The 12,423-nt window shown below is 40.6% G+C and overlaps 1 protein-coding gene across 7 annotated transcripts in view; it reads left to right on the top strand.

Moving 5' to 3' along the window:
- The first annotated feature begins 908 nt into the window (after positions 1 to 908).
- Positions 909 to 12,423, top strand: part of CUNH2orf42 (chromosome unknown C2orf42 homolog) — a 45,327-nt gene continuing 33,812 nt past the window's right edge. For 4 of the 7 annotated variants that reach the window (XM_010609662.1, XM_010609663.1, XM_010609661.1 and 1 more), the window contains exon 1: positions 916 to 974. The gene's annotated coding sequence lies outside the window, so the exon portion shown is untranslated. Of the gene's footprint in view, positions 975 to 1,073; positions 1,420 to 2,836; positions 2,858 to 12,423 lie in introns of those variants that run through there. The other 3 variants (XM_010609659.1, XM_033764581.1, XM_033764579.1) reach the window with 3 other exon arrangements.

Here is a 12,423-nt window from a genome sequence, read left to right as displayed (position 1 = left end):
CCTGTCTTTAAAACAGTCTCTTAAGAGACTTTGGCACTAGTGACATTTTTGGACGGATAATTCTTTGCTGTGAGGAGCTATCCTATGCATTGGTAGGATCTTTGACAATATCCATGACCCCTAGTCACTAACTAGATGCCAGTAGCAGCACGCCCAGTTGAAAAACACTAGATAACTTGGCACCAATATGATCATAAACATAATCAGGCATGGAAAACCCATTTTTGTTACAAGGTGATCAGCTAGATGATCCAGGACTTGCTGAAGATAATTTTTAAAATACTAGAAAAGGAAAGAAAACTAAAGTCTTCCCTTGAAAATCTGTACCTCCTCCCTCAAGTTCAAGAAATAATATTACAAATCTTAGTCCTGAAAAGTATCATTTCTTTTATAAGTAGTTGAGAAGACTAAAATAGCTCGATGGTAAAGCAACTTGCCCACAATGCCATCACTAGTAAGTGGGCAGGTTAGGACTAGAGGTGCAGAAAGTCTCATTACAGAGTTTTCCAATAGGCCTCGCCTTCAAACACTCAGAGCTATGCAATCCTCAACAGATCATTTAGATTTATTCTGTGGGGTTCCAAGGACCATAATTAGGACATACAAAGTGCCAGTTTCAGCACAATGTAAGGGAAAATATTCAACTACTATGTCAAAATTTAGTTAAGGGAGAAAAAGGTAACATAAACATATAAATGATGGGAAGAATGAACACTGGTGAGCAAGACTTCAGACCCAGGCAAGAACTAGAGCTTGCCAGGCAGATAACAGCTGCCAACTTTCCGCAGGTTCTACTGGATCCTGCTCGAAAGTCTCAGCGGGCTCCAGAAGAAAACTACAACTTCCATGAGACAACGCAAGTAGAGGTGGGCGGGCACTTGCGCGCGGGGGCGGACCTGACCAATAAAGACTGTCGTTACAGAGAACAGTTTGGTCGCGTTTGTAAAAGGCCGCAGCAGACCAAGAGAGAAGAGGTGAGGGGCGGTCATCAGCGAGGGTCCCTGCGGGTGGGGGGCGCGGGCCAGGTAAGGGGGCTGTGGTAAGAGAGTAGGGGTCGGCGGTGGGACATAGATGTAAGTCTGGGGATTAGGCGAAGAGCGTATCCGAGGAGCAGGCTGAGGGTTAGGTGATGCTTCTTCTTGGGCCCACTTAGCACCGGAAGTGAGTGGGCACGCGGGGAGGACGCCGGGAAGCAGGTCCCTGGGTCGTCGGTCGGATTCCGGAAGCCAGAGGGGAGCAGAGCTTGCGTCTGCGAGACCCTGGCGCCCTTTTCCCACTAGTCTGAGGATGCTTGGAGTTAATGTGCCCCTCCTTTCCACTTTTAGTTTGACAGAAATACAGCGGATTCCAAATTCACTTTAAAATTCTCTCTGAGACATTTTCATCAAATCTGAGCCACAGTTTCATCTCTTAAGATGGGTAAAATAGGATTTTCATAGATTCGTGCGAGCATTTAACATGAGTAAATGTATAGAAAGGGCTTAACACAGAGAAGACTTGGATACATACTTATGTCGGGTTATTTTGGGGTGTGTGTGTGTGTGTGTGTGTGTGTGTGTTTATCGGGAATCGTACTCAGGAACTTGTGCTTGCCCGGCAGGCATGGCGCCACTGAGCTACATCTCTGTCCCTTGTTTTGTTGTTGGTTTGGTTTTTTGGGTACCGGGGATCGAACTGAGGACCTTGTTCTTGCCAGGCAGGCACAGCGGCACTGAGCTACATTCTCTGCCCCCTTGTTTTGTTTGTAGTCCAGGCTGGCCTTAGAACTCCCAACGCCAGTCCTCTTGCTGGAGAGACTGTAAATTAACCCCCTTGTTTTGTTTTTTAAGACAAGGTTTCGCTTTGTAGTCCAGGCTGGCCTTAGAACTCCCAACGCCAGTCCTCTTGCTGGAGAGACTGTAAATTTGCCAAGAAGAGACTTACAAGAAAGTTCATTTCAAAGACAGGTTCTTCACAAGTTGTGTTGTTTGTTTATGCTTTCAATATAGACTCAGTACTAGTCCATGATTGCTTGTTTGTTTGTTTATTGGCAGTGGGGATGGAATTGAGGACCTTGCCAGGCAGGCAATGGCACCAGTGAGCTACATCCTCAGCCTGCTAGTACATGTTTTAAAATCCAAATAGTACAAAACAGATATAAGTCCTAAATCACTTATGAGGCAAGAGATGTATATGTACAGAGAGATAGAGGTCAAAAACTATGGTGGGTGTTTAATTTTAAAAATCTGTTGGGGGCCGGGGATTTAGCTCAGTGGTTCTGCCTCCTGTCTTGCAAGTGCAAGGTCCTGATTTGGATCCCCGGTACCAAATAAAAAGTAAATAAAGGTGTATTACAGTAAAAGGCACACTACGATCAGTCCTCAAAATAATTCCCCTTGCTTCAAACACAGCCTATTGTTCTTAGCAATGTGTCTTTTACTGCAGTTTTTTAAAAAATTTAGACTTTCACCTTATATCTCTTCTTTATTATAACTAAGAGGAGCATATACACAAAAGTACTATAGCTGCTTTTTCACATCTTTTTACCCCCAGTACTGGGAAATGAGGCCAAGGCCTTCACATTGAGCTATGTGGTCTGGATAAATTAGTAAGTTATCTAGTCTGGGCTCAATTTGTGATCTTTCTGCCTCATTCAGCCTCCCGAGATGCTGAGATTACAGACATGTGCCACTTTACCTGACTCTTAGTTCTTTGCTGATGAGCTCTTAAACTCTTTTTGTTTTTTTGCAATTAATAGGCATATGGCAGTGGCTGGGTGTGGTGGCGCACACCTGTAATGCCAGCACTCTGGAGGCTGAGGCAGGAGGATTGCTGTGAGTTTGAGACCAGCCTGGGCTACATACACAGTGAGTTCCAGGTCAGTCTCAACTACATACAAACAAACAAATAAACAAAAAACCCACATATGACAGTGAGTCCCTTTTTGTGCATTTTATACAGAGGAGGTGGAATTGAAATTGCTAAGGCAAAGTGTATACAGTATTACTTTTATTTACACCCTTTCCAGAGAACATTGCAGTTTACACAATGTAAAAGCATTTCTCCAATCTCCTCATGAATACAGTGATAACTGTCTTTTTTTCTTCTTTTCTTATCATTTTGCTGAAGTATTACTTTATTTGCAGCACTGGGGATCCAATCTCCAACCTTGAACATGCTACAGAAGTACTCTGACACTGAGCTATTCCCCCATTTTTGTTACTTTGTTTTAATTTGCCTCTTGGTTGCTGTAAAATTGTTTTTTCACACATGTAAAATAAATTTTCTTTTTCATATCTCAGTTGCCTTTTTATGCACCTTTCTTTCTTACTTAGTTTTTGTGGTACTGGAAATTGAACCAAGTACCTTTATGCTAAGCTACATCCCAGACCTTTTTTATTTTTTGTTTTGAGACAGGGTCTCTCTAAATTGCCCAGGCTGGGATGGAACTTGTACTCTTCCTGCCTCAGCCTCCAGAACTGCTAGGATTACTATGCTGTCACACCCCATTCCTTTCCTTTCCTTTTTTTGTTTTTTGAGGCAGGGTCTCCCTTTGTAGTTCAGGCTGGCCCTGAACTCACTGTGTAATTCATGCCCAGCTCTCCTTCCCCTTTTTTGTAATGGATTTATTTCTCTTTTTTTGGTTGCCAGAGGTGGATTTGTTTACTGATTTGGTTTTTTGTTTTTTTTGTTTGTTTTTTTGAGAAAGGGTCTCATTATGTAGTTGAGACTGACCTGGAACTCACTATGTAGCCCAGGCTGGTCTCGAACTCACAGCAATCCTCCTGCCTCAGCCTCCTGATTGCTGGGATTATAGGCATGAGCCACCATACCTGGCTTGTTTACTGATTTGTTAAAACTCTTTGCTTGGGCATTTAAATTTTCACATTTTTGCTCTTTTAAAAATAATAATAATAGCTTTAGTTGGGTGTGGTGACACACCTGTAATCTCACCCCTTGGGAGGCTGAGGCAGGAGGATGGCTGCAAGTTTGAGGCCAGCCTGGGTTACATAGTGCGTTCATGGACAGACTATACTACCCTGTCTCAAAAATAATAACATCTTATTAAATACTCAACACAAAACTCATCTATTTAAAACATGTTACTATTTAGAGGTTTTAGTACATCCACATCATATAGCCTTTTATTACCCCCAAAATAAACTTGTAACTATTCTCCATTCCTACTAATTCCTCCTTCTCTCCCTTGGCAAGTACTGTGTATTTTTCCTATTCTGGATATTTATTTAAATGGAATTACCCAATCCATACTCTTTTGTGTGTAGCATATTGCAGATACCTAAATAAGTATGAGAAATGTTAACATAATTATTCATTAGAAATTGGCAAATAAAACTACAAGGTCATACTATTCTATAATCCCACAATAATCATATAATCAAATGCTTATAATAAAGAAGACCATAATAAATATTGGCCAGGAAGTAGCGAAGTAGGGACCCTCTTAAATTGCTGGTGGAAATTTTTTTTTTTTTTTGGAGTTTTGAGACAGGGTCTCACTATGTGGTTGAGACTGACCTGGAACTCATTATGTAGCCCAGGCTGGTCTCGAACTCACAGTGATCCTCCTGCCTCAGCCTCCCAAGTGCTGGGATTACAGGCATGTGCCACCATGCCTGGCGCTGGTGGAAATTTTAAATGGTATAGCTGCTTTGGAAAACAGTTTGGCAGTTTCTTAAAATGTCAGAAGTGGCAGATAAATGTGTTCAGCTTTGAACATTATACAGTGTTTGCAAGTATTGATAACACCACAGTACCCTGTAGCTAGGTACAAATTTGATTTTGGTGCTATGTGTTCAGGATTGAACCCAGGGCTTTATGCTTGCCGAACAGGCTCTCTACCACTGAGCTACATGCCCAGTCTAATACAATTGTATTTATCAGTCATACAAGTTAAATGTGTGTTTAGCCTAGCATCCAACACTTCTACCTGTAGATAGCAGCTCAAGAAAAGAGAAGACAGGCTCTTACTGCTTTTGCTACCTTTGGACCACCATGAACTATTACCACTCTGCCACGTGCCACTCTGCCTTCTAGCCAGCTGATTATGGACTGACACCTCTACAACTCAGGCTCCCAAACTCACAGTCAAGTAACCTTCCAACAGATGATCTTCATTAGCAAATCTACCTGTGACCTGTCCAATTCTTATGCTTAGAAGCAGTGCTAAGACCAGGGCTGGCTTATTTTTCCTATTACAATAGCTAACAAATTGGGCTTGAAGAAAAATTACAGCAGTGTGATAAACATGGGAACAAGAGCTTTGCAGTTACAAGGAAGGAAGAAAAGAAACATCAAGAAAAGGCGTATGACTCTGAACTCCAGCTCACAGTCATTCAGTCATTCTGTGAATGCAATCTGTACCCTTATTGTGTGTAGCTTTCAGTATTCAATTTATTACACATTTTAGAGAACCTTTAGAGAGTTATTTCTAACCAATGCAACGTGAAACCAAAAAAGGAACCAGAAGAGATTAAACTTTTCTAATAATATAATTGGAGATGTGATCAGCCAAAATGAAGAGAATATCTATTTTATATAGGGTCTTAAATTTTATTCCTTAACCCAGAATCATATATGCATACAATTAATTAATAGCTAATGAATTCTGAGAAGTAGAAGTCCCTCAAGAGTGGGCTTAATTAGGGAAAGTGATTATTTATGAGTGAGCATACTCTAAAACTTGGCATGAATAAAATGGGGGCTGAAATCATTTAAAAGTGTGATTCAATCTAGGTATTAACTTTGTGTGCAGTTAACTCATATCAAGAACAAGTGGAAGTTTAGACTAAGTCTGAATTTGTATACATTCTGAATTCAATAGCCGCATTGAGATTATATTATATTGAAGATACATATTTGATCCTTCTGATGCTGCAGAGACCTAGCTACAATGTCAAATTGTGAAGGTGAAAAGTAGGGGGAATCTAACAGAACATGATCTTCAAATGATATCTAACCTCAAAGGTTTGAGGAAAATGTTCTCAAAATGGTAGCAAAAAAAAATGTACTTTTTATGTATTCATCCAATCTTATATTAAAAAAAAGAATGAAGTATTGAATAAATTAATGAACAAATTTAAAAAAGTGAAGACAGGGCCAAGGATTTAGCTCAGTGGTTTCACCACCTGCCTTGAAAACACCAGGTCCCAAGTTTGATCCTCGGTACCAAAAAAAGAAAAAAGTGAAAGGGCTGGGGTTTTAGCTCAGTGGCACTGCACCTGCCTTGTAACTGTAAGGTTGTGAATTCAGTACTACTGGGAAAAAAAAAAAGACACTTGTCCATACACTGAGTTAAATGTTAATGTTCTCAACAGTACTGTATTTGTTTTCTTTTTGTTCAGGGACTTCACACTGAGCTGCATCCCCAGTCCTTTTTATTTATATTTTATTTTGAGACAGGGTCTCATCAAGTTGCCCACTCTGGGTTTGAACTTTCAATCCTCCTACCTCAGGAATACAGGAGTGCACCACCATGCCCAGCAGTACTGTTTATATTTTAGATCTTTCTATACTATGAATATATTTTTTTTGTACCAGGGATCGAACTCTGGACCTTGTGCTTGTGAGGCAGATGGTGGAATCACTGAGCTAAATCCCTAGCCCTGCAGTATTGTTTATAATAGCCAACAAATAGGAACAATCCAAATGTCTGTTGGCTTATCAGTGTGTAAGCAAAGTCTGATTTATCCATACAGTGGAATACTGTATAAAGAAAAGTACTGATACATGCTGAACTCTTAGTTTTGACATGGTCAAGTTTGTCCCATGGTCATACATAATATGCCACTGTTGATTAACATCTGAGGAAACTGAGTAAGGTGGTATCTGGAAAGTTTGTTCTATCTGCAATTTTTCTATAAATCTAAAATTATTCTACATAAAGTTTATTTTGTTTTGTTTGTTTGTTCATTTGTTTTTTGAGACAGGGTCTCACTATGTAGTTGAGACTGACCTGGAACTCACTATGGAGCCCAGGCTGGTCTTGAACTTACAGCGATCCTCCTGCCTCAGCCTCCCAAGTTCTGGGATTACAGGCGTGCGCCACATGTCCAGCTACATAAAGTTTATTCTTAAAAAAGGAATTAGAATCTCAACTTCGTAGTGAGACCCTGTCTCAAAAAGGGAGGCATTAGAAAAACTGGGTAAATCCAAATATATTTGTAGTAGAGTTAATAGTATTGTATCAGTATTAAACTTTGTAACATAGCTGGACAAAGGGTGTAAAGGGACTCTATAGTATATTTGTAGCTTTTCTATAAATCTAAAATAATTCTTCAAATATTTTTTAAAATATGTACTTATAATTTTGAAAGATACTATCATGGTTTATATCTGGATGTCTCCCTAAAGCCTTGGGTGAGCATAAGCAGGACCTTTGGGAGGTGATTGGATTATTGTAGCTGGTTTAATGGGAGGAGGTGGGGCCTGGTCAGAAGAGGCAGCTCCCTGTGAGCATGACCTGGAAGATTATATCTCTGTTCCTGGCTCCTCCCTTAACTCTTTCTGGTTCCCTGATGCCATTCCATGAAGATACTTTTACTCGTCTATCCTCTCTGCCATATTGTCCTGTCTTAGAGCCAGCACACTATGGATTGAAACCTCTACAAACTGTGAGCCAATATAAACCTCCTAACTTAAGTTGTGAATGTGGAAATATTTTGTCCCAGCAGGGAGAAAGGTGACTAAGACAGATTTTAGTACCAGGAGTATGGTCATTGCCTTGACGCTACCTGACCATGTAGTTCAGAGGCCTTTGGAACTGGCTCACAGGAAGATTTGGAAAAATTTAGAGATGCTGGCTGGAGAAGAAGTCCTAGAATGTTGAAAGCCAAGCTCTGTGGGAGATTACAGTTAGAGCTCACAAGTTCTGAATGCTCATAGAAATGCAGATGATAAAGTCTAGACTCAGGAGATTTCAGTTGGGAGCAAGGAATCCATCGGCAGTTGAACTGTAGGCCATCTGTGTTATGTTCAGACTGAAATTTTGTCTACATTTTTCTCTGAAACAAATGTCCAAAGACTTTGTGGCAGACTGATATTAAGGACAGTAGATTAATCTGGCACAGGAAATTTCAAAGCAGCTCAACATTCATGTTGTGGCATGGGTACAGTCAAGAGCCTTTAGCCCAAATGGCAGAGCTGAATAAATTTCAAGTTTCACTAGAAAGGAAGCTCTTAAAAACTTGAGACTTGTAAAATTAGAGCAGAGAAGAGCTTGGTTGCTAAAAAAATGATCATTTAAAAAGAAGTCAAAGCTGGACATGGTGGCACACACCTGTAATCCCAGCACTCGGGAGGCTGAGGCAGGAGGATTGTTGTGAGTTCGAGACCAGCCTGGACTACATAGTGAGTTCCAGGGCAGTCTCAACTACATAGTAAGACCCTGTCTCAAAAACAAACAAACAAACAAATAAATAAATAGATGTCAAGTACTTTGAGTCAGAACAATAGGAAGGCTACCTTGAGGGCATGAAGGAAACAGCAAGACTCCACCTTTGGCCTGTGCAAGTGAAAGACTACTTTAAAAAGAGAACGTGAGGGCCCTCTTCTGGAGAAGGTCTGCCTAGGAAATTTCTTCCCCAGGATTTGGTTCAATATGCTCAGCCTCTCCGGCACTCAGTCCTCTCCATCCATGATACAAAAAAGCCTGGTCACTTCTTGTGTGTGCAGCAGACGTTGGCATCATCCACATGGTGCTGGCTTTATGAACATGCAGAATACAGGAGTTACAGGGTCATGGAGGTTTCTACCCCAATTTCAGAAAAAGGCCTGAGATGCCCAGCAATATGCCCCTGAGAGGGCAGTACATGAAGCTGTAAAAGTGAAGCCAAAAGTGCCGAGGAGACCCCAGTAAGTTGGAGATGTCTGGGGAAAACTGAAAGCGTTGAGTAAAGCCAGCCCAAGAGAAAATCCATAAGGAATAAACCCACCATCAATGGTATGGATGCTGTAGGGGTGGAGCTACCCAAGCCTTTTGGAGGGTCTTTTTTTCTTTTCTTTGAGACAGTGTCTCATTATGTACAGTAGTTCAGCCTGGCCTTAAACTCTGTAGCCTAGACTAACCTTAACTCACGGTGATCCTCTCTAGTGCTGGTGTGTGCCACCATGTCTGGCTGCCTTAAGGAGTTTATATCTCATCACATTTTGTACCAGGTGCTGGACCTGAAACTGTAGTATTTAATTTTTACCCTGCTGTGTATTGGTCTTTCTTTGGTCCTATCTCCCTTTTTTCCTTTTTGGAATGGGAATGTTTATCCTATGCCATTGTATGTAGACAGAGTTTAACTCCTTTTTTATTTTACAGGGTCTCACAGCTAAGAGTTTGGTTTGAGTCTCGGAGGAGACTTTGAATTTGGACTTCCAACAATGCTGAAACTGTTAAGACTTTGGCAACTCCTTTTTTTTTTTTTTTTTTTTTTTTTTTTTTGGTACTGGGGATTAAACTCAGGACCTTGAGCTTGTGAGGCAGGCGGCAGCACCACTGAGCTAAATCCCCAGCCCAGACTTTGGCAACTCTTAAAGATGGACTAAATGCATTTTGCATAGCGAGATGGGCATGAGTCATAATGAGATGGGCAAGAGTGGAGTGTTATGATTTATATTTAAATGTCCCCCAAGAGCCTCATAGAAAGGTGACTAGATTATGGGAGTAGCATAGCTGGCTTGTGATTAAGAGGTAGGGCACGGTTGAAAGAAGTGAGTCACTGACAGCGTGGCTTGAAAGAGTGTATTTCCTATCCCAGTTCTTCATACACTGTGCTTCCTCTTGCCCTGCCTTGAGCAGCCTCTGCTATGCCACCCTGCCTTGGAGCCAGCTGACTGTGGATTAAAATCTCTACAAATTATGAGCCAGGCGTGGTGGCACATGCCTGTAATCCCAGCACTTGGGAGGCTGAGGCAGGAGGATCGCTGTGAGTTCAACACCAGCCTGGGCTACATAGTGAGTTCCAGGTCAGTCTCAAGTACATAGTGAGACCCTGTCTCAAAAACCAAAAAAAAACCCTAAAACAAAAAAACCTTCTACAAATTATGAGCCAAAATAAACCTTTCCTTTTTTAAACTGTGGTTGTCAGATATGTCCTGGCAGGAAGATAGTAAGATATTAACAAATTATCCTATACAAGGCATAATCAAAAAAAAGTAGAAATGGGGCCAGGGATTTAACTCAGTGGTTCCTTTGCCTGCCTCGCAAGCACAGGGCCCTAGGTTCGATCCCCAGTATCAAAAAATAAAAAATAGGCTGGGGATTTAGCTCAGCGGTTTGGTGGCCTGCCTTGCAAGCGCAAGGACCTGAGTTCAATCCCTGGAACCGGAAAAAAAAAAAACTTATTTCTCTAAAAAATAAAAAATTATCATCAACATGAAACTGGAAGCTCAGAAATTAAAGGACTTAGTCACAGAGATAATGACATGAGAGGGTAAACTAAATTCTGTTTTTTAAATTTTTTATATTACTGAGACTTGAACACAGGGTATTTCTTCCGCCCTAGTGCTGGGGATTGAACCCAAGGCCTTTGCACTGAGTTATATCTCTATCCTATTTAATTTTTTGAGATAGTCTCATTAAGTCACTAAATTGCCCAGACTTCACTGGAACTTGTGATTTTCTTTTCTCAGCCTCCCAGAGTGCGTGCATTATAGTCATATGCCACCAGTATCCTCTGTGTTTTTACTTTGTAACAACGTTCTCCTGAGAACCCATGTTTGACCATATGATGGTACTTACCAATGAAGGTCATTGAACTGGGAAGGCAGTGTTCTATGAATAGGCTCAGTGGTTTTTAACTGGGAAAATTTTGCCCCTAGAGGGGAAAATCACCCATCTTTGTGTAACTTTTAATGTTGTTTTCTTGTATGTAAATAGATGTGATAAAAGGGAATTAATGGAAAGAGGATAGACATTATAAAGTAAATATGAAAAAAAATGTTCAATGTAAAAGCTAAAAACAAAGCTAGTGGTGGGTACATGGAAGATTCATTCTACAGTTCTATTTTTATGTAGCATTGATATTATTGGGAGACATTTTTATGTTTTGTATTTTACAACTGGGGGTGTGTGTGCTATACACATCTAATGGGTGAAGTCCAGAGCTGCTGCTAAGCACATCTTACAGTGCATAGAATAATCCCTACAACACAGACTGATCCAGCCCTAAATGTCAGTAGTGCCAAAGTGAAGGAACTGTCTAGTACAACTTATCTCTCAAAGCTTTATTTACTCAGCAGATACTGCTGTTGGAGTTCATAGCATCAATGAAAAGTGAGCATTTAAAATTTTTTTAAATTAAGATTATTTTGTGGTGGGGGGGATTAAACCCAAGACCTCACACATAGTAGTAGGCAAGCTCTATGCTATTGAGCTTATTTTATTTTATTGTTTTATCTTACTTTGAAAAAGGGTCTCATTGTTTTGGCCATGCTGGCTTCACACTTGTAATCCTCCTGTCTCAACCTCCCAAGTAACTGAGATAACAAGCATGTACCACTGTGCCTGGCAAAGTAGGATTTTTTTTTTTTTCTTTGTACCAGGGATTGAAGCCAGGGCATAGGGCTTGCTGGGCAGGTACTGCACCACTGATCTCCATATCTCCATCCCCAGCCCTAGACCATTCTTGCTTATATTTTTCAATTTTTATTTTTTTTATTTTTTTTATTTTTTGGTACCAGGGCTCGAACTCGGGTCCTTGCGCTTGTGAAGCAGGCCACAGAACCGCTGAGCTAAATCCCCAGCCCTATTTTTTAATTTTTAAATTGATTGATTACAAAAATATGGAAGGGAGATATTTTATCAAGATCCTCCTTTGGAATAGTATTAAGGAACAATGTTAACAGCCAATTTAAAAATCAATTAAAAAATATTTTTTTTTGTACCAGGGATCAAACTCAGGTCCTTGCACTTGCTAGGTAGGTGCTGGAACCACTGAGGCCAAATCCCTGGCCCAGCAGATTGTCTTTTTAAGAAAACATTAAAGATGTTGGACTTTGATTAAATATATGCATGCTGGGGCCAGTGGGTTTAGCTTAGTAGTTCTGCTGCCTGCCTCACAAAAGCAAGGATCAGAGTTAGATCCTCCCGTACCCCAAAAAAAAAAAAAAAAAAAAAAAAGGAACTGATACCTACAACTTTGCATGAAAGTGTAAGAGGAATCAGTGAGGGCTGAGATGTAGCTCATTGGTTGAGTGCTCACCCAGCATGTGTGAGGTGCTGGGTAGCACTACCCAGCACTGAAAAAAAAAAGAAAAAAAAAGGTATTCATGAATGGAAGCAGGGAAAACAGACTTGTGATAAAGTAAATATGATAAAATGTTAATTGTAAAATCAAGCCAGGGATGTAGCTCAGCAGTGCAGAGCCTGCCTATCAAGCACGATGCCCTGAGTTCCATTCCCAGTAAAAGGGAAAAAAAAAAAAAAAAAAAACG

Source organism: Fukomys damarensis, unplaced genomic scaffold (genome assembly GCF_012274545.1).
Source record: "Fukomys damarensis isolate Sample0158 unplaced genomic scaffold, DMR_v1.0_HiC HiC_scaffold_2, whole genome shotgun sequence".
NCBI classification, from domain to species: Eukaryota; Metazoa; Chordata; class Mammalia; order Rodentia; family Bathyergidae; genus Fukomys; species Fukomys damarensis.
The sequence above is the reverse complement of the archived record's forward strand: the minus strand, read 5'-3'. Positions and strand labels throughout refer to the sequence as shown.